The 20985-nt window shown below is 41.6% G+C and overlaps 1 long non-coding RNA gene across 1 annotated transcript in view; it reads left to right on the forward strand.

Annotated features, from left to right (window-relative positions):
- LOC308189003 overlaps positions 1–20486 on the forward strand; it is a 36404-nt gene extending 15918 nt beyond the window's left edge. Inside the window, exon 2 of the long non-coding RNA XR_013945938.1 lies at positions 20098–20486. This is a non-coding gene — a long non-coding RNA (uncharacterized lncRNA). The remainder of the gene's footprint in view (positions 1–20097) is intronic.
- The last annotated feature ends 499 nt before the right edge of the window (positions 20487–20985 follow it).

Genomic DNA, 20985 nt, shown 5'->3' on the forward strand with positions numbered 1-20985 from the left:
ACTGTACATAAGTAAAATAAATCTGATCCTCTAAAAACCCTTTCAATTTTGTTTTTCTCTTGTATTGGTATAACTACTGATAATCCATGATATTATAATGGTGGTACAAACACAACATGCTGTATTATTTTGACACTTCTTGATGTGTTTCTTCATTCCCCTCTGAGGTTTACTATGTCACTGTCAAAATAGCTACTGGTATGAAATTTTATGACTTGTGTGGCAAAGGATGTGGTGCCACAGAGATGAACAAAGAATGGGTCAGCTCAAAGATAATCCATCTTCCCTCCTCTGGACTGCACTCCCCCTTTCTCCTCTCCTTGGCAAACTCTGAGGCTGTGCTGCAGAGCAGAGCATTGCTGCAGGAATTGGAGTTGCATTAATGCTGTGCTAGATGCCTTCATTCACTGTTCATCCTTGTGAGGATACTCCCGATGCAGCTGTGATTCTCTGGATCTAATTTAGCAGGGTCAGTGTATAGGAAATTGTGAAAAATAAAGGTAGCTTTATGTTTTTTCTACCTTTTTTTGTTTGTTTGTTTGTTTGTTTTTGAGAGCGAGAGAGAGCTCCCACTGATATAAAAAGGATTGGTGGATGTTCAGTGCTTTTTGAAACCAAGATTCAGGGTCATCTGCCTGTATTTCCTAGTTACTGAGAGAATAAAAAAGGCTATTTTAATCACCTCTATAGAAATAACCATCATCCCATATTTTCCTGCAATAATTAGTATTTTTATTAAACAGTACCCATGGCACAACCTTGTCTTGGGGCAGAGTCTTTATTCTAGCACAGAGCCCAGGCACTTTGCCCGAACAAGGTAGACTTCCGTCTCCCAAAGTCTTCCCTTGCCTTCCCAGAGCTGCAGCACTGTCATAGCCTCCTAAAAGAGGCTGTGCCTTTCCTTAGGCCTCCTCCTGGGACAGAGGTTAGGGGGACAGCCACCTTTTCTGGCTGCTTTAGCCTCTGACAGAGGTTAGGGCATGTTTTACACGGTAAGAAAAGCAAAAGATGAAGATGTAGCTGAGAGGTAAGACACCAAATGCAGGCCCGTGTCATGAGTTATACAGCAGGATACTGTGCATGCTTTTTTTTTAATATGCTTGTGTTCTTGAGTTAAAAGGATTTAAAACACAGATGTATAGAAAAGTTTTGTTAAGTGTTGGCCAAGGACAATGGTTTAAAGCCTCAGCTGGTAAGAAGTACTTCTAACGAGTCAGCAAAAAGAACCTGTGTCCTGCAAGACTTCCCTGCCTCTCACCCATTTGCATGTATCAACAAATAACCTGTGTGTGAAAGCAAACCGAGTATATCCAGGGGATAATGATAGTCACATTAACCATCACCAGTGAGTGTGTGCACTTGTGAGCAGCTAACCGAAACCTGCCCTTTAACGCTCGTTTACTTGCCAGGACTGCAGCGTTTCACATCCTACACAAGACAGCTCAGCAAAGCAGGAAGGACTCGGCTCTCTTCCACTTTCCAGCCCATGGCAGACTTTGACGATAGAATTAACTAGTTCATTTTCTCTATTTTCTCCTCACTCCGCTCTGCAAAAATGCAATTAGACAAAGACACTACATGCAGAGGCTGTTCCCTGCCAGAGGGCACTTGTGAGGAGACAGCATATATTGAGGTTGCTTCAGGAGTTAAGACTCAAATGGTGACTTAAGGGGGAAATGTTGCATTAAGAAATGTCCCCTGTTGCTTTGCATTTGTCATTTTGCATGTGCTCAGCTATTCCTCAGGTGTCTTGAGCTTCAGCAGTTATTACCTGCGTTAATTTATCCAATTAAATTTGGCTGGGGGGAGAAAAGTGTGGATTTTGGTGTTGCAGTGGCTCTGGGGTTGGTGTCCGTGTTAAGATCAGTGAGAGCAGCGCAGGCAGCAGCAGCTGCAGCAGTGAGCGCTGGTGCAGGTGGTGGGGAGCTGGTTGCTCCTGTCCTCGGGGTAATCTTCCCAGTGACAGATGGAAAACAAAGAGCTATCACTGGGTGGACAGGATGTGGCTAACTCTAAACGGCGTTACAGAATTTCTGTGGTTTTCAGTAACTGTACCTTCAATATGTTACTGAGTCCTGCGTAAAACGTCAGGAAGATTGAAGACTAGGCTGCATCTCAAAAGATGCTGAGAATTTGCTGAGTGCATGAAACTCTCACTGATTTTATTTCTGCAGCGGGCCAAAGAAGTCCTCATAGGCTCAAACTCTAATAATGTCTGGTAAGCTGAAAATCACGGTGGACAAACGGCAAACAAACAAAATCACACATTGGAACTAGTTGTTCAATTCCTCACATATATTACTGATTCCGTATGAAAAAAAAAGGAGGGAAAAATCAAACGTGCAGCCAGATCTCAAGGACAGCAGGCATTGGATCAGCAGTGGCAGTGAAGACCAGCTCCTGTACAAACCCAATCTTGCCCTGGGCTGGGAGGGAGCATGAAGAATGCTCATTGCTATGCTGTAGTATCATTGGATCCTCTTTAAAAATCACATTCATTTTGGCTTGCACTGTGGTGAAAAAGTATGCTAACAGAAATCCAAAACTTCTCAGTAGAACAAAGATGAAGTATGAGTTAAAGGATTAACATGAGAATTATATTGTTTGGGGGACAGTTGAGAAAGAACAAAGCAGATGTGTACAGGGGAGGTTGGTTCAAGGACTGCTGTGTTCTCCTCTTTCTACTGCAGGTTTTTAGTTTAGGATTTCTACGCATTGCTGTAAACACATAATTTATGTATTCCTATAGCAAAGAAACAGAGACGTATTCAATTATATTAGAACATGAAAATTTAAAAATGCAAATCCCATTTGCACTTATACCAGAGAAAATCTGAGCTAATACTCTAGAAGTGCGAAAGGAAATTCAATCCTGATATATTTAATTTATGAGACATTCTAATATCATGTGACCTGGTGCAAAGACAATAAAATGAAAATTAATACTAAAAATTTATGCAAACACTAAAAGAGTATATGCAGTTACTTTGTCCAAGCTATACATTTATGATGAACAGAAAATCTTCAATATCTGTGTTCAGAGCAATAGCTAGCTACCTGCATGCAGGCAGAAAAAATTGCCAATTGTTCTCTTAAAATCTTCTAAGAATTGTGAAGAATTTTAAAATAAGAAAACTGTACTCCAACAAACTCTATCTTATTGGTCTACAGGCATCTGCCTGTAAAAGCTGTGGAACTTAATTGGCAATAACAGTCTCTCTATAGCTTTTCTGGATCTAGAACTGTGTAGTCAGATTGTAATTCACAATCAGATTTCATTCAGTTGTTTAAAAGCCTTTAGGTCAAAGATTTATTAAATTCCAGAGGATTAAGTTTTAAGAGAAAATGAAATTTTATAATATATAGTCTAGTACTCCTACTTATTGGAATCACCTTTCCATTACTGGTGACAGCTTCAGTCCCCTGACTCTTGGACCTATTTAGCACTTAACTTTCACCCATTCCAAGCTGTGTTCCTGACATGTCAATTTTGAGAGTATCTGCACACATGCATTAGATAGACTGAATTTCTTTTCTTTAGCACCCAATCCAAGATCTATTAAAGAAAGCAGAGGGATGCCCATTGATTTTATGGGGAGCTACATGGTAAAGCTTGTGCGAGTGGGAAATAGTTTTGCAACCTCAGATGTATCAAAGCACTTAGAGATACAGGGACTGTGTGAATGTCTGAGTCCTTTTCTGAATAGTCGTTTTAGTCCAGGTCCTCAAAAATAAATAGGCCTCCAAAATGTGTTGGCTTGAAAATCCACATGCCTGGAAAATCAATGGAGTTGTGTGGGATACAGTTTAGTTTCTGCCCTAATATTGTGAGAGTCTAATGGTTGTAGCACAGGACCTTACAGAAATTATTACATCTGAGCTGCTCCGTGGCTTTAAGCAGAATGAGAATTGTGTAAATTAGAAATGAAAGTAGATGAAAAGTGTGACTCAGGTCTCATCCACTCCACTCCCACCACATCTCTGAGTAATCATTTTCCCCTAGCAATGCTTCTGATCTGAAGTGGATCTGTAAAGACAAGGCAAAAGTTTTGATTAATATTTTCTCCATTGTGAGCCGAGGTCTCTAAGCAGACACTTTCCATCAGTAATTGCAAGGGCAGAGTCAAAAGGAAGTCAGAGAGTGGGAGATGTGTCTTCAATTGGATTCTTCTCCATTCTCCTGTGGCCATATTCTGCTCTCAGTCCTTTCAGTAGAGATCTACAGAACTTATTTAGAAACTAAGACAATATCTATGATTTTCATCTCCAAATCAGAACAGGTTAAGGTCCATGCACACTCATGTTACCCATATTCTTTTTTGCACTGCACAAAGAGAGGCATCCCATTCTGTCCCAGATGCTAGTCCTTTACTAGTTTGTCTCCAAAGACCATGATATCAATGAGGCCAAAAGCAGGCTGTGTATTTGGTCACAGCCTTGACATTGCTTCACAGTTGCACGAGGACTGGACCCATTCTGTTCAGTAGCAGAACATTACTACCCAGCTAGCAAGAGGAAAGCCTCACTGTCCTAAAACTGGGAAGTGGCTCCCAGTCCAGCTGCTGTTGGCTCAGGTACCAGAGAAATGTTAGCACAGAAGGCTGGCTTCTGCTTTGGCAGTGTCATTCAACCTAAAAACCCTAGAATCTCATCTCCGCTATGCAAGCCAAGGTTTCTTCTTCAGTGAAGAATTGGGGGACCAGATCTGACACCCCTGTCCCTCAGGCCAAAGCAAAACTCACGTTCCCATGAGAACTGAGCACTAAATCTGTTTTCTCCCAGCCCGTTTTCCCTGGCCAGGCAGTCTCAGCCCAGGATGGCTGGGGCTGTTTCCATCACGTAACAGATCCATACCTTCTTTTTCACTTTGCTCTGTGCCCATCCTGTTTATCTCTTCTGAACTGCATATTGTTTCCAGTTTAACAGCTCCTGCCAGCTGTTTTCTTTTGGTACCTTTTATTGCAGATAGAATTTCAAGGGCTTCCAGGGGAAGCTGCTGAAAGCACTGCAGCTCTCGGACTCACTTCAAAGCAACTTTCATCATTTTTCACGCGCTGTTTTTAGGACTCCTCTTCTGTTCTTTCCCCAAAACAGATTCTCTCAAAGATCACACTGGGAGATAGCACTATTTATGGCACTTCAGCGGGAGACATCATGTTTTTTGTCTGATTTGGACACATCCACTGTCCTGTAAAGGTTAACAACAGAGAAGTTTCCTCCCCCTCTCACTTGTAGTTTGTTGTTGGTAGGATTTTTCCAGAGGAATGGGTGGGAGGGAAGGTTACTGCTGGAATTTAGCCGCCAGAAGCCTGAGGGTCAACTTTAATTTAGTCAAACCTCCCATCATTAAAGAGATCGTAGCTTCTGCACTGGACCAGGCAGACTCATCTGTGGGAGGCCCTGGCTTCACACCAATGCTAATTGTGGCTGAATTATTCTTACAAGCTTCAAGGCTTTGTTGCTGAACTTAGAGGAGAGATAGCCCATCAGTTCTGCAATTATCTCCGGCTGGAGAGCGGGAGCGAAAAGAAAATTCCTGCCTAACCCATGCCCTCAATGCGCAGCCCGCTGTCCTCATCAGGCTGATGGGCCCAGGGCAGGGCTGCTGCCCTGGAGAACTGGAGGCTGTGTCCTGAAATGGGGTGAGAGAAAAAAGGACACTGTCTGGAAAATAAAGGGTTGAATGGCTATGTTGGGTGGGATAGGCCAGATCCAGCCATGACATAAAGAGCTGTGGCCCTGTGAGTTCAGTGCAGATACACTGGTCCAATTGGGATGCTTTCAGGAAGACCAAATACAAATAAGCTTGTGGCACCACATACTGTTATGTGAATCTTCTTGGGCAACGCATCACAGTTTGAGCCACTCAAAACCAAACCAAATAAAAACAAAAACAAAACCTGCAACAAACAGTAAAACACTATATATAGTTTTGTGTATTTAAATCCTTGCTATTCTGGTTGATAAATTTTTAAAAACCACCTGGGCAATGTCCTGAACCATCTGATCTAACTGTGATGGACAGCTTTGGACAGGAGATTGGACTAGGTGACCTTCAGCAGTCCCTTTCAAATCAAACTAATCTGTGATCATACAAGGACATTAATTTCCTAGAAGCCCTACTTAAAGCAATAAGATTTGTGGAGAATACCAGACGTCAAAAAGGATGAAGACTCCTTTCCCTTGTGCTTTCTCTGTGGACAGGTATGTCTTACAGATCTGTCTTCCATCTGATCTTTAAACCACCTACTATGCCACTGAAACTCCAGTAGTATAAAAGAGACTAAGGCTGGCTTAGTACGGCTTGTGAGGGCTATCACCCTGTAGCCACTAGCACAGTAAAGAAGTTGGCAAGAGTAGTGCAGTCAAAATGCTGAGCCCTCTTCTCCTGTTGTGCATCCAAAGTTGAAGAAGGAGTCATTAGCTGAGACCACAATCCCACATCTCTCTCTTCAGTATGTATGTCCCAAAGTATCACAGAAAATATGTCCCACTGCTACCTGTAAAGCCAAGAATAAATGACTGTATTTTGTGTTACAGCGCTCTGCAAAGAACACAGCATCCAGTTAGGATATGGGGCCAGGACCGAAGCAGAACTTCCTGGATGCTGTTATTGCTCCCTTGGTCATGGCTGCTACTTCTTCTTTGCTCTGAATTAACAGTTGCATGGAAGGTGGCATACAGAGGTGCGAAGAGCTCCTGGATGAGCTTTGCCCCTTGCCTCTGCATTTGGAACCACGAGTGCCTGATTGTCCATCTCTCAGTCCTCCTACTTTAATTCTGAAATAAATAAATAAGTGAAAAGCGACCTCCATTTGTCCCTGCTTGTCCACTATTCAAACAAATGAGCTTAACAATTACAGAACATCTTGTTGTTATAGCTACCAAATGTTCCTGAATGATATAGCCCACACACCCAAGTGGAAGACTGCCAAGCATATCATAGGTATTTTTCTCCTTAAGTATATAAAGCTGAAGGTCATATTCAAGTTAGTTGCTGGATTTGTGCATTTGGGGCAATTTCTTTAGGTCATGTGAAAAACAAAGGAAACCTTTTCCTGACTTATAGCTGCAAAGAGTGGAACAGAGGCTTAAGGTGAACTTGTGCGTTTGAGATGCTCTTTGCTGGCATGGGAAGGTGGTGTCGTGATGTGATAAAGGAGATGAATTTTAGAGAAGTCCAACTTTTTACATGGGCTTCGAGCTCTTGGACTGTATTTAAAGCCTGATTACTGTTTCTGTGTGACCAGTTTGTCTGTGGACCAGCTATCTACTGGGAATAACATTTTACAACCTGCTTTGGAAATCTCTTAAAAGTTTTAACCTCCAAATCTAAAACTGCAAAGAGTTTTTTATGATCGTTAATAAAATGCGGAAAACTTCATTATTTTGAGATTTTCCTGTTAATATAAACCCAGAATAGACCCATGTTTTACTGGCCATTTGCCAGTCTGAAACAACCTTTTTCAGAAACACTGATGAACCTTTGGCAGAAAAACAGTTTTCTTGCTGTATAATCCCTGCATACACTATAGGATATAGATTACTGCACCTCTTTTCTTGCATAAATAAACAGCTGTGGGCAAAATATTACACAGAAATTGATGAAATTCACAGAAGCTATAAGCACACATTACGACTAATGGTGGCTTTTCCCGAGGAAAGGCAACAGAAGTATCATACTGGCAAATCTATCACATCATTGGACTATGAAAGTTGTAAGACATATTCGAGGATACACCAATATATTAAAAGAGGAGGCCTATGGCAATTGTAGAGACTACAAGAGCTTGTAGCCTAAGGCTTACTCTGATTGCAAGGAAAAATGATCTTGTCTTCAATTTCTCAAGATACAAACCAAATGTCTTACAAATTGGTCACATTTCATTTAACTCATATTAATCTACATCATGTTGCCTGGGGGGTCAAAAGCATGTTTTTTGTTGTGTTTTTTTTTTCCCTCTAGACTAGATCTCTTCTTTTGGCTGTAAAATATGCTGAAAGTTGTACAAGAGACATTTCGAAACATGCTTTTCATTACCAGTGTACTGTGTACAGTAATGCCTATACAATCATGCTAATGTAGTTTGCTTCAAGTTAATGTAAATCAGGCTTGTGGCTTAGCACATTTCAGCTGCACTAGCACTGTAAGAGCTTTGGTCTAGAGAAGAGATGATATTGAACATGCTGGCATTGCTTTTTCTCACTCAAAAGGTATAAAGATCCCTTAAATATAACAACCAACTCAATAAATGCCATGCTTATCAGGAATTTCCAGGCATCCTAATGCAGATCATGCACAGTACTGTAATTCAGCCTCCAAGGAACAGCTGTTAGGACTGGAAGGTAACCACTTTTACTCTAATTAGTTTCCCTGTGAAGCACTGCAAAGCATTCACTGAAAGCTGAATTAGATGTTGCAGACTGATAAAAAAGGGTTTACACCATTTTAGGATTAAATTGTCCATATTTTGTATGGTTGGGGAAAAAAAACTTGCTCTACTTCACGCCATGAAAAATAGAGAGAACCTCCTAAATTTCTCTTTTGACCTCTAAATATTTGAGAGAAAGAGATCACTTCCTTATGCCTGTACTGAGGAAAAATATATGGATTTAGCACACCTTCGCCCTCTTTTGCAAACGCCAGCTTGACCAAGTCCTCGGCCAGCTCCCTGCTCACTGGAGCAGGGTGGGGGAGAACAGGGCTCGGCCCCCTGATGTGACAAGGCGTATTTGCCTTTAACCCAGGCAAAGGTTTCACCTGCTCCCACTGCTTCTTGATAAAACAGTCAGCGCATGAAACCATCATCACCACAGATACGAACAGATGCGGAGAGGAAAACGGGAACAACAGCAAACATTATGTTCCTCCCAGAGCGGTGCTCCTGTCACTGCCCGTGCCACATCTGTGTTTTTGAAGGGAAATGTCATAACACTGCTAATCAATAAGGAGAGTGACAGGACCATTTGTCACGAGCAAGCCCAGCACTGCAGCTGTTGTTGTAGCCATCCCCTCACCGGGCTGTGCAATGAGGGGCTGAGGGAAGGACCCGATTATTTGCTCCCAGCGCACGCGGGCTGGAGGGCAGCTCCAGCCAGCTTGCCAACGCGCCGCCCGAGCCGTGCAGCAGTTGGGCTGAAGGCACGGGCAAAAAGCCCTGGCAGGAAGTATAGGGTTTTGAACAATGGGATGTAAAAGACACCAGACACCCTGCGAGGGAGAGAGGGTCCTGGGTGTTGGAGGAGCCCGTTGACCTTTAATCCCCAGGGCGCTCTTGCATATGCATCACATTTGAACTGCAGATGTTCCTCGCTGCTCCGCCGGCCAGGGAGACAAGCTGCTGATCTTATGGAGGAGGAGGCAGGGCTTGGGGAGAAATTAATGAAGACTTTAAGCCATGGGTTGCAATTAAAATGGTCCGGCGGTGTGAGCGTGGGGGGAGGAGGGGTTGCTAAGCTGCTGCAGCTGCTCTGCCTGCAGTAATGGCTGAGAGCTAATGTCCTCCACAAAGAGGGCAGTCGTGCATGCCGGGGGGCTCCTGGCAGGGGTGACAAAACTGAGCTGCCCTTTCCCACCCCATCAAAATAATTCTTAAATTAGGAAATTTATCTTAATCTGATGGCCTATCTGGAGGTCGCATTGCCACAGATAATGCCTCATCACTTTCCCCTAGACAGCTGACCAGTAAATCGAAAATGAATAAATATCGATGTGGCCAGGCACAGGGAAACACCCCTTCTTTTGCAGACCACAACCTGCTTTTTCACAGGCAGTTTGGCCTTCAGCGTGGTCCCCACAAGGAAAGAAAGCTGCCTCCAGCAAAACAGAGATCTGCCTCTCCGTACCTTAAAACAGCCAATTAAAATAAAATCCACACATCGCTTACGGCATTTGTATCCAACTGACAGAATGCCTGCAGTCTTAAAATGATATCGGTTCAAGCTTGGATTAGATTTCTGAAATACCTCCACCGAGACACAAATATAATATTGATTCCTTGAGAGGCTCTTGAGTTCAACAGCAAGTGCTCACTTCGTTAACTAACTGCGAGGACCGGGATCCTCGCCTGGTGTCACCTTAGCTGCACTCGATCCCACCTGAACGCCGTGTCCTGAAAGTCAGGTTCAGATCCTATTGCTCAAGCTCAGCAAAGTACAGCCATGCTCTATTTTGCAACCTAGGTTTCTTCTCAGTGAAAAGTGACTTTTTTCTCTTATTAACCATGTTTTGGAAAAAAAAAAAAAAAAAAAAAAGAATTATCAGATCTGGCAGTATTTCGTTTCCAGAACTTCTTGTCCCAAAACAAAGCATTCCCATAAGGTTGAAGTGGCCCACATGAGTATTTCTGGAATGGAATATTTTCAGTTTTCATTTGGAAATGATTTTTCCCACATGCAATTCATTGTAATTATTTTCACACAAAAGCACATCGACAAGTTTTCAAAGGGCAAACTTGGACCAAAATGCTTTGATTTCATAACAGCAGAAAGTTTTGACTGACCCAAAGTAACATTTTATCGAACCTCCATTTTCCACAGAATTTCACTTGCACACAAATGTTTCCATTTTTTTCAGGAACTGGAAAAACATTTTACCACATGGAAAGGTCTGGTTTGCCTTGATCTTATGAGTCCACCCCCAGAGGTGATTCTCCACCTTGCAGACAAGGCTCCAGCACTGCACACCTCTACAGCCTTCACCTGACCGCGAAACCTTCACCCCTGCAAAACCAAGGGTACTGGGTTGCTGGGCCTCACACACTACCACCATTAATAGTGGGAGGTCTAATCAGAATGCATGACGTGCTACACAAATGGCCAGGCTTGAATAATTTGTCAACGTATTTGTCATTTCTCATCTTTTTAAACATGCTGCAGATTCAGGCATTTGAGTTCTAGCCTGGTGGTCCAAGAAGTGGTCATATATAAGAGATGAAATTTTGAAGAAAAGAGGTAGGTCAAGAAGGTTGAATTCATTTTAAGGAATAATATAGTTTCCACAACAATATATCTCCTGTAATTTACTGTCTCGATTCCCACAATGCTCCTGTATCCCTTTTTCTTTCTGCGGTTCCAGTTCACTGAAGAATTCAAACACATGCTTTGATTGACAGCGCAAATGGTAATATTTTTTGCCTTCATTGTAAACCTATTATTTAATTTATCTGTTAGAGTTTTATTCTTTTTTTTAACAGAGTACTAGTGACTATAAAGTTTAATTGACCTTTTCACCAATAAATACATCATTGCTGGTTTCAGTGGGGATTCTACTTTTATCTGCCAATAAAAATCTGAAGGAAACCTTTTAACTACACTCCGTCCTCTTCCCTTTCCTCATCTCTTTAACCTCTCCTCATGAACCAGGATCCTGGAAGAAAAAAAAAACATCCAGAGGTGGAATGAGCTCTTCTATGTGTGTGTAAATCAGGGTTTACATCAGGGAAAAAAACTGGGGTTACATTGTGTTAAATTAGCCACGTGGTAAATTCTGCCTTTCAAAGTAGTGATGTAAGTGGAATTTTGGAATTTTATCCTTGGGCTTGGTTCCCATCTCAATTGCACCAGGCTTTGAAACTTCAGGGACTTTGATGGCATGCTCATGCTTCAAGCAGTTGGAGAAGACAGCAGGATCAGGCTGAATATCTTTGAAAATGGGAAATGTAAATCAAAAAAACATCAATCATGAAAAATCAATGATTTTCATGATCATCAATTGATCTTTTTATTGAAATGATAAAAAGAGAGTATGCTTTGCAGATTTACTTTTTTTTTTTTTTTTTTTTTAAACTAGGGATACATGATTAACACAGACATTAGAGTCCAGCAGAGTATTAGTGAGATTTTCGAAGGGCCAGCCAGCTGCACTTAACTAGAACAGGCTGATGTGGCTCCTGACTGTTTTTGGACAGCTTGTGTCCTCTTTGCTTTCTTGTCTCCCTGATTTAAGACTATCACCTGGCAGATTTTTATTTTCCCTCCAAGCACTTGAGGCCAAAACCATTAGAGAGCAAGGAAACAAAACTTGGTTTGGATATCTCAGCTTTTCTGTTTATCTGGCTCTGGAAGTAACTCCCTCTGACCAGAGAAAAACATAAGTCTCTTTTTCAAGCCCAGGAGTTTGTTAAGGAAACTCACATGCAAGAAAGGTGGTGAAGCTGAACTATATGTAAATTTTGCTGTCTGAGAAAGATTTTCTTATGCAGTCATAAGTATCTACAGCTAAGACACCGGATTTTCATTTGAGTTTCTTTTTTCTTTTTTTAATTTTATTTTTTGTTTTATCTGACTTAACTAACCCACTCAGGTTTTCTAAGGGCTTGTATTCAGGAAAGGAAATTTGTGTGGTAACTGAGTAGGTAGGAGAAGTAACCAACAGCCTCTGAACAGGCATACACAGCATGTGTCATGCCACCATAAAATCGTGTGCCCTTCTGGGTAGAATTCATAAGGGTTTTGCTCTGCCATGTGTCTGGCACAGTTCTGATTGCTTGATAAGTAGCAAACTAACATATATATTACATTATATATTATATATGCAGACCAAATGCATGAGAAAAGCCAAACTGGACAGTGGATTTTCCCTTCTTTTTGGCAATGGTTGCCATCCCAAACAAGCATGGAATAGAACCATCACTTCCCCTTTTCTTCTTCCCCTTTTTCTTTCTTTAATTGCTTCTTGTGAGTAGAAGCAATGAAAATAAAGAGCAACTTGCCTGAAGGTGAACCTGGTGGTGGGCTGACCTCAATGAAGGGCGCCTAGTCTGGTTATTAATAAACTTCTGTGTACAGTAATCAGAACAACACATCTTTTATGCACCGTGGGATTGTTACCCCATGTGAGACGGGCTTCTTCTAAAGTGCTGTTTTGGGGAGCTGGAATAGAGTTCCCAATGCACCAAACCTTGGCTGTAACAGTGACTGCTTGTTCAAAAACCGCTGGCTTTTCACCAGCCAGCCAGAGAATACTCCTTAACAGTACAGTCCCAAAGAGAGACGTGTTAATATGACAAGCCCTTCCAGAGCAGAGGACAGAGGTAATAACTGTTTTGCATTGGAGCTGTGATGCAGTTTCAGAGAGTGCTGTTATCAGCCTCAGGCAAACAGGCAGGCATTGTAGATACACTGGTTTTACTGGAGAAGCCCAGCTGTAATGGGCACTGTGGAGACAGGGAGGATGGACACATAACCCACTTAGACCTGCACAAAGCGACTCTGCTCCTGTGACAGATTTCATGCCATGTTTTACTGTCAAGTTAATGGTGTAGTGGAAATCAAACATGGGCAGTAATGAACTGACTGCCTGGGGATGGGTTAGAGTCTCTTTTCATCTAAGGGAAAACACAGTAGTATATTTTCAAAATGCTTTTCTCTGTTATTGCAATATTTTTTCTCCATCTTTCCTATGGGCTGGGAATAATTAATCCTGAATGTGTCTGTAATCTAATTAAGCAGGCTTGCGTAAGTAGGAGAACCCCTTTCCTGTATGTTATACTGCAGAGTAAGTAACCAATCTTAGCCTATTTGTGGAAAATTTTATATGCCCTTTTCCCTTGTCTACAAACTTAAGTGATACCAGTCAGGTTTCTTTTCTGTTGATCTGGCAGGCCTCTTGCTCTTGCAAACCAAAAATAATAATTTTTTTTCTCTTCCAGAACTGACTCATTGACTAATGTGCCTTAACACAGACATGCTATATTCTTTTACAGCTAGAGTCCGGGTGGAGGTGGCTGTGGCTCTCTTCAGATTAAGCCTGTCTCCTTTCATCATATTAGCTTTAATGCACTGAGGTGTTCCTAGGACAACTCGTCTCTTCTTTAGCATCATATTAGCCATGAAAAGACGCTCTGCTAAGCAGTGATGACAACCTGTGAGAGCTTTTTCTGATGCTAGGGGAGCCAAATTAGAGAAGGAAACTGCTTCAAGATCGTTCAGCAAGGTGTGGGACTCTCTGGCCTTGATCCACAAAGGCACAAGTGCAATTGCTTTAACTTCAAGCACACAAGCATTTGATTTCAGTAGGATTACACAGGCCTGTAACATATATGAGTATGGGAAGATTTTCTGGTTCTCACAACTTGTTAAAAAAAAAGAAATCCTCTGTGATTTCCTTTTCTTTCAGGCTACCTACCAAAATCTCAGTTCATTAAACAACTCCTTGCTGTTCTGGCAAGTGACATGATGTACAGCTTGAGCCCCAGAGTCTTGAATCTGTGTCTGACTTGGAAGTATTTCTATTTTCATGCTCAGCTCCAATTCACCTCCGGAGATTCATTCTTTTAGTTTCCTTTTTTTTTTTTTTTTTTTTTTTCGGTTCTGTGCTTCTCCTTTTTTAGAAGCAGCTCTGAGACTTGCTGCAACAATGCACAAAACAAGTGAAGTTCCTGTAAAATTCAGGTGTTCCACTTTTCCATAGCAGAGCATTTTGTAAAATAGGCTACAAAAATATATATATATTAAAGCTTTTTATTTTATTTTACAGAAATAGGAAGGAGGGAGAAAGACATTCAAAGACCAAGCAGCTTCTAGGAGCAGCCTGTTCTGACAAGTCTGCTGGTTTGGAAGTAATGTGACTGGTGACCTTGTGCCATTAACTTCATTGAGATTGTGCCTGAATCTAACACTTCATCTCATTAATGTTGCACTAAAATGCACGAAACATTTTACCATCCTCATATCTGCCTTTCACAGATGAGTATAACTGTTTTACATGGCTGAGGAGCAGCTCGGTATCTTGCTGCCACAAGATGGCAAATATTGCTCTGGATAAACAGAGATGGCCAGAGGATAATTGCAAAAACTTCCATTTGTCCCACTGATGTGACTGGGCAATCTTTAGGACAACACTGATTTTCTTTCTGTGTTCAGAACCTTATATTGTGAAGCTTTCCTATGTCAACTAGAATGACTTGAAAACAATACAACATCTTTTCCAGTTTTCTCTGAATAATGATGGCAGCCAGTGTCTGTAGGCAAGTTGTGGTTTTGTGCCTGTCTCCCAAATGTTTCTGCACCAGGCAGGCATGTAGTGAGCTACTGGAGTGCTTATGAAATGCTTATGTCAGCGTGGGCTTTCTGTGGGATGGTAATGTTGTGGACAAGTTACTCGAAGAAGAGGACTGAGATAATTGCATTTAAAATTAAACACACGCGAAAACATGAGCCACAGCATTTTCAGTCTTGTTACAGAAGGAATAAAGCCTTAAATCAGAACTATGGGGATTCATGAGCACCAGTGCAGGACACTTCCTGTGGGTGTGAGCTCTGGTTTCTGAGCTCTTTAACGCTCACTGCTTAATCTGTGCCAGCTGAAGCAGGGAAATCTCTAGTGACAGACACAGTGAACACATTAGTACCTGCCACCTGCGGTCCTTCCACTGTTACCCTGCTTGGCAGGGATGCCTTCTCCTGTCTTGCAGCGAGCCCTGCAGCGAGCTCATCTTCTGCCTCTTCAGACAGTCTCAGAGAGATGCTAACTCTGCATCTGCACATGTGCAAGTAGAAGAGTAGAGAAAGATGCAGTAAGTAAAAATATTCACAGCAAATAGAAATATCAAAGTATTTCTTTGATGTTGGTAACTCTTCCCATGACCTCCGATGCACATAACTCTCAACAACTGAAGTGACAAGATGCTTGACAGTCAATGTAGGCAAATTCAAGGCTAAATTTAACAGGTATTATCAATCTATCACAGAGGAAAATGGACAGTGGTACCAGCCCATAATCACAGAGCACATTTCCTGGCATCTATCTACTCTATCTTGCCGTCCTTGGTACTTTTAACAGAAGTAAGTGGTTGAAAGAAGAATAGAAGAATAAAAGAATTTTGCAGCAGTTTGCTAACTTTAGCTACCAGCAGGATTTGCCATATCTGTATCCCTTTCATAATCTAGATATTTCCATCTCTGTCATTTACTAGGCAGCATCTAGGAGTGAAGTCTACTCAAGGACAGGCCCTCTGGGTATTCAAAGCCTGGAGCTGTGGATACCCACAAAAGCCTAAGACATCCAGATGGGTGAGGGGAGCTCCTCGGCCCACCCTACAGGGAAATAGGGTGCTCTCAAGGGCAGCATACTCTCCCATCTCCCTGGAAGAGTAACTGATGTGCCTTGATGTTACTTCATCCTTTGGTAGATGCTGCTGAAGAAAGCTGCAGGGGCCAAACGAGGCTGTGAGGACTGGGAAAAACATCCCTAGGATCAGAGAAGAGCTGCCAGGGGACAGGTTGTATTGCAGGCACACAGGGACCCCTTGCAGTCATGGCAGCGGGCATTGGCATCTCCATAACAATATTCCTCATCATAGTATAATCTAACAACTGAGATCAGGCCCACCATTTTGGCATTTTTTTGACAAGCTGCTTCCGATTAACTTTCTTGCCTTCCCTCTCTAGAAGATCTCTCAGACGAAACAGCCTAATCTTCTCAGTTAAAATGAGAGCAACTTTTTCAGTTTCTCTAAACTCCTAAGAGCACTATAATATTGCTACAAAGCTCAGAAAAATATCCCTCAAGGTTTCTGAAATGGGTTTCAGGATAAATAATTCGCTCAAACTGTCTTCCCCTTTTTCTGGCAGACTCAGCTCAACCATGAGCCCAAACAGAGATATTAGACTAATCACCAGCTCCTGGGAACAGAAACTTTCTCCCTCTTCCAAATACACCAATCCCTATTTGCCTACCAGCCCTTTTCCTTACATAGGAATCTCAGCTGGAAATAATTGGCAGCCTGTACAGCTTCTGCTTGCTGCAGCTTTTAACCCTCAGCTTTCCTGATCAGACTTTGGGAAGTATTCTCACTCTCATTCCAAGCAGTGTTTAAAATCAGCAAATGAATGCTTTAATTCCAGAGAAAGGCAAGGGTTTGGGTTCTAGATTTTTATTTTTCTGCTGTAGATCCTTCTGCATGTTCAGAGTTATGTGAAGCCAGGATGACCTGATCATGAGCTTCTTTAGGAGAGATATTAGAAGCCTGAGGCTCCAGCAGGCTTTGATCAATACACTTTACAAAGGATTAATCCAATCAGGCACCACAGTAGAGAACTTGCAGGAATATATACTGTCAGTGAACAGGACAGAAAGACTGTAACATTCATCCTGGTAGCAGAAATATTGCTAACGCTGCTGATAGGGAAGAAAATCAATATAGGATAATGCATAGGCACTATATTACTCCTGCTTTACGTAGTAGCTGTGTCACTGAGTTATCTCCTCCCCGTGAGGAGTGAATGTTAAAAGGGCAAGGAGGGAAGGAGAGAAATATGTTAGAAGGACTTGAGTGTGCCTGTCTTCTGCTTGCTATGTTTGCAAGTCTACTCTCACCAGACCCAGCCTATGCTGGTATAGACATAGGCACCCTGCTGATAATCCAGCTTTTGGGGCAAGTTTTTCGAGTCTAGAGAAACAGGTTCAGTTATTCCACTCCACCATACTATCTCAAGCTGAGCTTTCAGCTAATGAATTATTTCTTCTTTGAATGTAAAGGTCTCAAGGTTGTGCTCTATTTGGCTTGTAAATGATCACTGAAGGTACAAATTCATAAACTAATAACAGTGTTTTGTCCTCTGTCTTGATATTTCTCTTTATACTTGCACATCAGCATGTATAGCTAATAGTCCACATTGGATTGATGAGGTGAGTATCATATTAAGATATATTTGACTTTTCAGCTTGACTAACTAGGTGCCTCTTTAGAGCTGGATCAAGTGGGAGTGACTGCCAAGAGAAGCCCTAAGCAAATCTCAAGTTGGTATGTCTGCAACTATAGCAAAATATCTCTGTCACCTTATGACCCAAAGATTAAAGTAAATAGGAAATTTGGATTGTACAAAACACCCAGACCAAAACTTCTTGTGACTCACCTACCTCTATGAATTCCCAGATCTGCTGTGTAACCATCTGGTTTCAGAGTTTGCCCTGGCAGTAACTATTTGCACAGAAATGTTCCAGAATCAAGTACTCTACAGATACATAGAAAACCAACAGATAGTAAAAGGGAGACAGGTTTATGAGGTTATCTGTCTATATATAAAGTCCTGTTTTGCAGAGCGCTCCTATGCTAACAGTCACCCAGCAGAAATGGGGCCAGATGCTGCTGCTTTAGAGTAATTAACATTACCATGGGGCCTTGCAGCACTAGTTGCATTTCTTGTTATTTTGGCATTGCAGGCAGCTCATATGCAGGACTTATATGCTATCCTTACACCTTCCTATGGCTTGGACCCAAAGGTGGGGCAGGTACTAGCTCAGAGGTTCAGGGAGGTGAGGTTTACTCTAGAATCAGGCGAGGGGGCTCAGGGTATCTATGCCTTTAGGGAGAGACACCTTGGAGGCAGGTTGCACCAAGAGTCCTGGGGTTTAGCCACAATCACGTCTACCTGTTGGAACAGCTAAGAGCAGTGCCTCCCAGTGTAGCACTGCCTCCGTACAACCTGGGAGACAAGAACCACAGACTTCTTCTGGTGGGCACTTATGGACAGGACCATCCCATCCTGCTGTTCAGGCTTGTTCTCATCCCACTCATGAAATCACAGAGACACCCATGGCAATGCAAGGACCTCATCAGTGAGCCCCTGGTTTTGACTTCAGGGGAATTTGGAGCACTAGCCAGAAGAGAACAATTTCCTATTGCATTCTGGCAATGAAATTTACTCATCATTTTGTGCCCTTCTGCTAATTAAAAGTCAACTGTATGCACTTTCATTTATATTTTCAGAAGTTTTCCTGTTAGAGACCTGATGTATTTAGTTTGCCTCATCATTATCAACACTGCTATTATTCTTATAGCCCTGAGTTGCTAATGGAAACAGCCCTTTTCCCCTTGTATTCTCACACCTGAGTTGTTTAGGGAAACAAAACCTTATGTTTGAAAATAGGCTGTGCACTTCTGAAATGTAGTGGTATAATTAATCCAAAAATTAAAGAAAAAGAAAGTGATAAAACAGTAGTAAGTCAACAAGTCTGCAGAGCAGAGATAGTGCTATCACTTACTTAAATTAGAAAAGAATTCCTTAGGTCCAATAGGAAAAAAATAGTAGACGAAAAAAAGCTTCAAGTTTTTACAGATGTATTCCACAAATTGTGCTTTTGTTCCTAAATTTTCTCACTAAAGTTTGAGAGCACAGCTCTGATGAACTGCTTTATGTTTCCACAAGGCAGAGTTTTTTTCCTTTTAGGACAAAAAATCAACAGAAGACACTATTGAACCATTAGATCAGTGCCCACATCTAGCCAGGCTTTGAAAAAGGAAAATATGCAGCAACACTAGCCTTTAAAAACCCATGCTTAAAAATTTCAGATATAACAGGGTAAGGAGAAAGGTAATCGTCTGAAAGTATTTCAATAGAGAGAAAAGACTTAAAATGTCTGAAAACAAAATGCTGATGAAAATAAAGTTAATCACAGAAAGGTGATTAGGATACTGCAAAAAAAAGTGACACGGCATTTTGAAAAGGAAAAGCAACTCTAATTCTATTAGATCAGGCTTTTACAATATTTCACTGCTAGATTTGCAGAAATATACAGCAGTACACTGCTGGTATGCATTGTCTTCAGTGCTTGATAAAAATTGAAAATACTATATAGACCTACGAATAGGGTTGATTGCATGTTATTTCCTATTTTTTGTTTCACTTTATGTTGGTGAATTGTATAATCAGGATATTTCATCTAATTATCTTGTCCCAGTCTGTACAATAAGTACATTTCAAACCAAGTTTGGTATTCACTTCCTGATTTTTTTGGAGGTCATTCAAAGACAATATCTACATTGTCATCTCATTTCATTCTTTGAGGAGAATCTATTTTGTTTGTGCCAGCAGAGATCTCCCACTAAGGTACAATAGAGAAGAACATTGTCCTACTGTGATTAAAGCTGTATTCGGGGCAGCAGTTCCATTTGGCAAAGGATTTTGAGACTTTGACCTTTGTCTTCCGCTCAGATTGCAATTGCCTCCTCCCCCGCCCCCAAATGCGTGAGTTGTCTTTGAAATAAGAGAAAAGCAAAACAAAACAATGTTTTCAGGCAGGTCAATAATCTTTTTTCCTTTTTTTTTTTTCCTTTTTTTTTTCTTTTTTTCTTTTTTTTTTCTTTTAAACAGCCTTAAAACAGTTAATGCTGGATGAGATATTTGTGGAGCGGACAAATGTTCATAAGGAAAAAACTCAACGTGAAGATGCTCGGTGAAAGCAAGCTATTTCCCAGACAGGTGTCACTGGGAGAGGACCTCTGCTATGGGCTGGTTTCCCACCAGTTTATTGGCTTGGCTGACGGGACACTGAAGCTTCAGAGAACTGCACAGTTTCTGCAATATACAGCTCCTTTCAAAGCAGGACAGGAACCCTGAGGGGGTTCGTGCTCCTTGGAAGCCCTGGGAGTTTTAGAAACCCCTGGGAAGTTTGGTTCAGCTCTGCAGCTGAGTGTCTGGACACTGTTAAGTCCTTGGCTTGTGCTAGAGTTATCAGGGCTCCCAGGGTCTCTGCACGAAAGTTTCCTCTAGACAGAGGTGAGAGGGAACCAGGCGCCTGCAAGCCCTGGGAGTGAGTGAGTGAATCAGCTGCCTCTGGGAATACACTCTCTGGAGTGTATGCACTCTGAATATGTGTGACAAAATGATTAAATTATATCTAAATGAGACCCTGTCTGACTTTCCCTAGTAAATTGAATGACTGTATCCTTCGTGCTGAAAGAGAGTCCCTTCTCACCCTGCAATGGCTGTATTTATCATGGATCAGACATTCTGAATTTTGAATAGTGATACTTACAAAATTCATATTGAAAAGAAAACCTTTTTTTTTTTTTTCAAATTGAGACATCAAAAACTCATGTAAAATGTTTAAAACGTACTATAATAAATATTTCCTGTTTCTCTTCCAAAACCTTATTTTTGCCAACTCATATGAGTTTTGTGAAACATTTCATATTTGATGAAATTGCGTATCTTGAGGGAGTGATAGCCTGCCAAAGTTTTGGGGTCCAGCTCTAACTG

This window comes from Anser brachyrhynchus (genome assembly GCF_964034855.1).
Source record: "Anser brachyrhynchus genome assembly, chromosome: 2".
Taxonomy (NCBI): Eukaryota; Metazoa; Chordata; class Aves; order Anseriformes; family Anatidae; genus Anser; species Anser brachyrhynchus.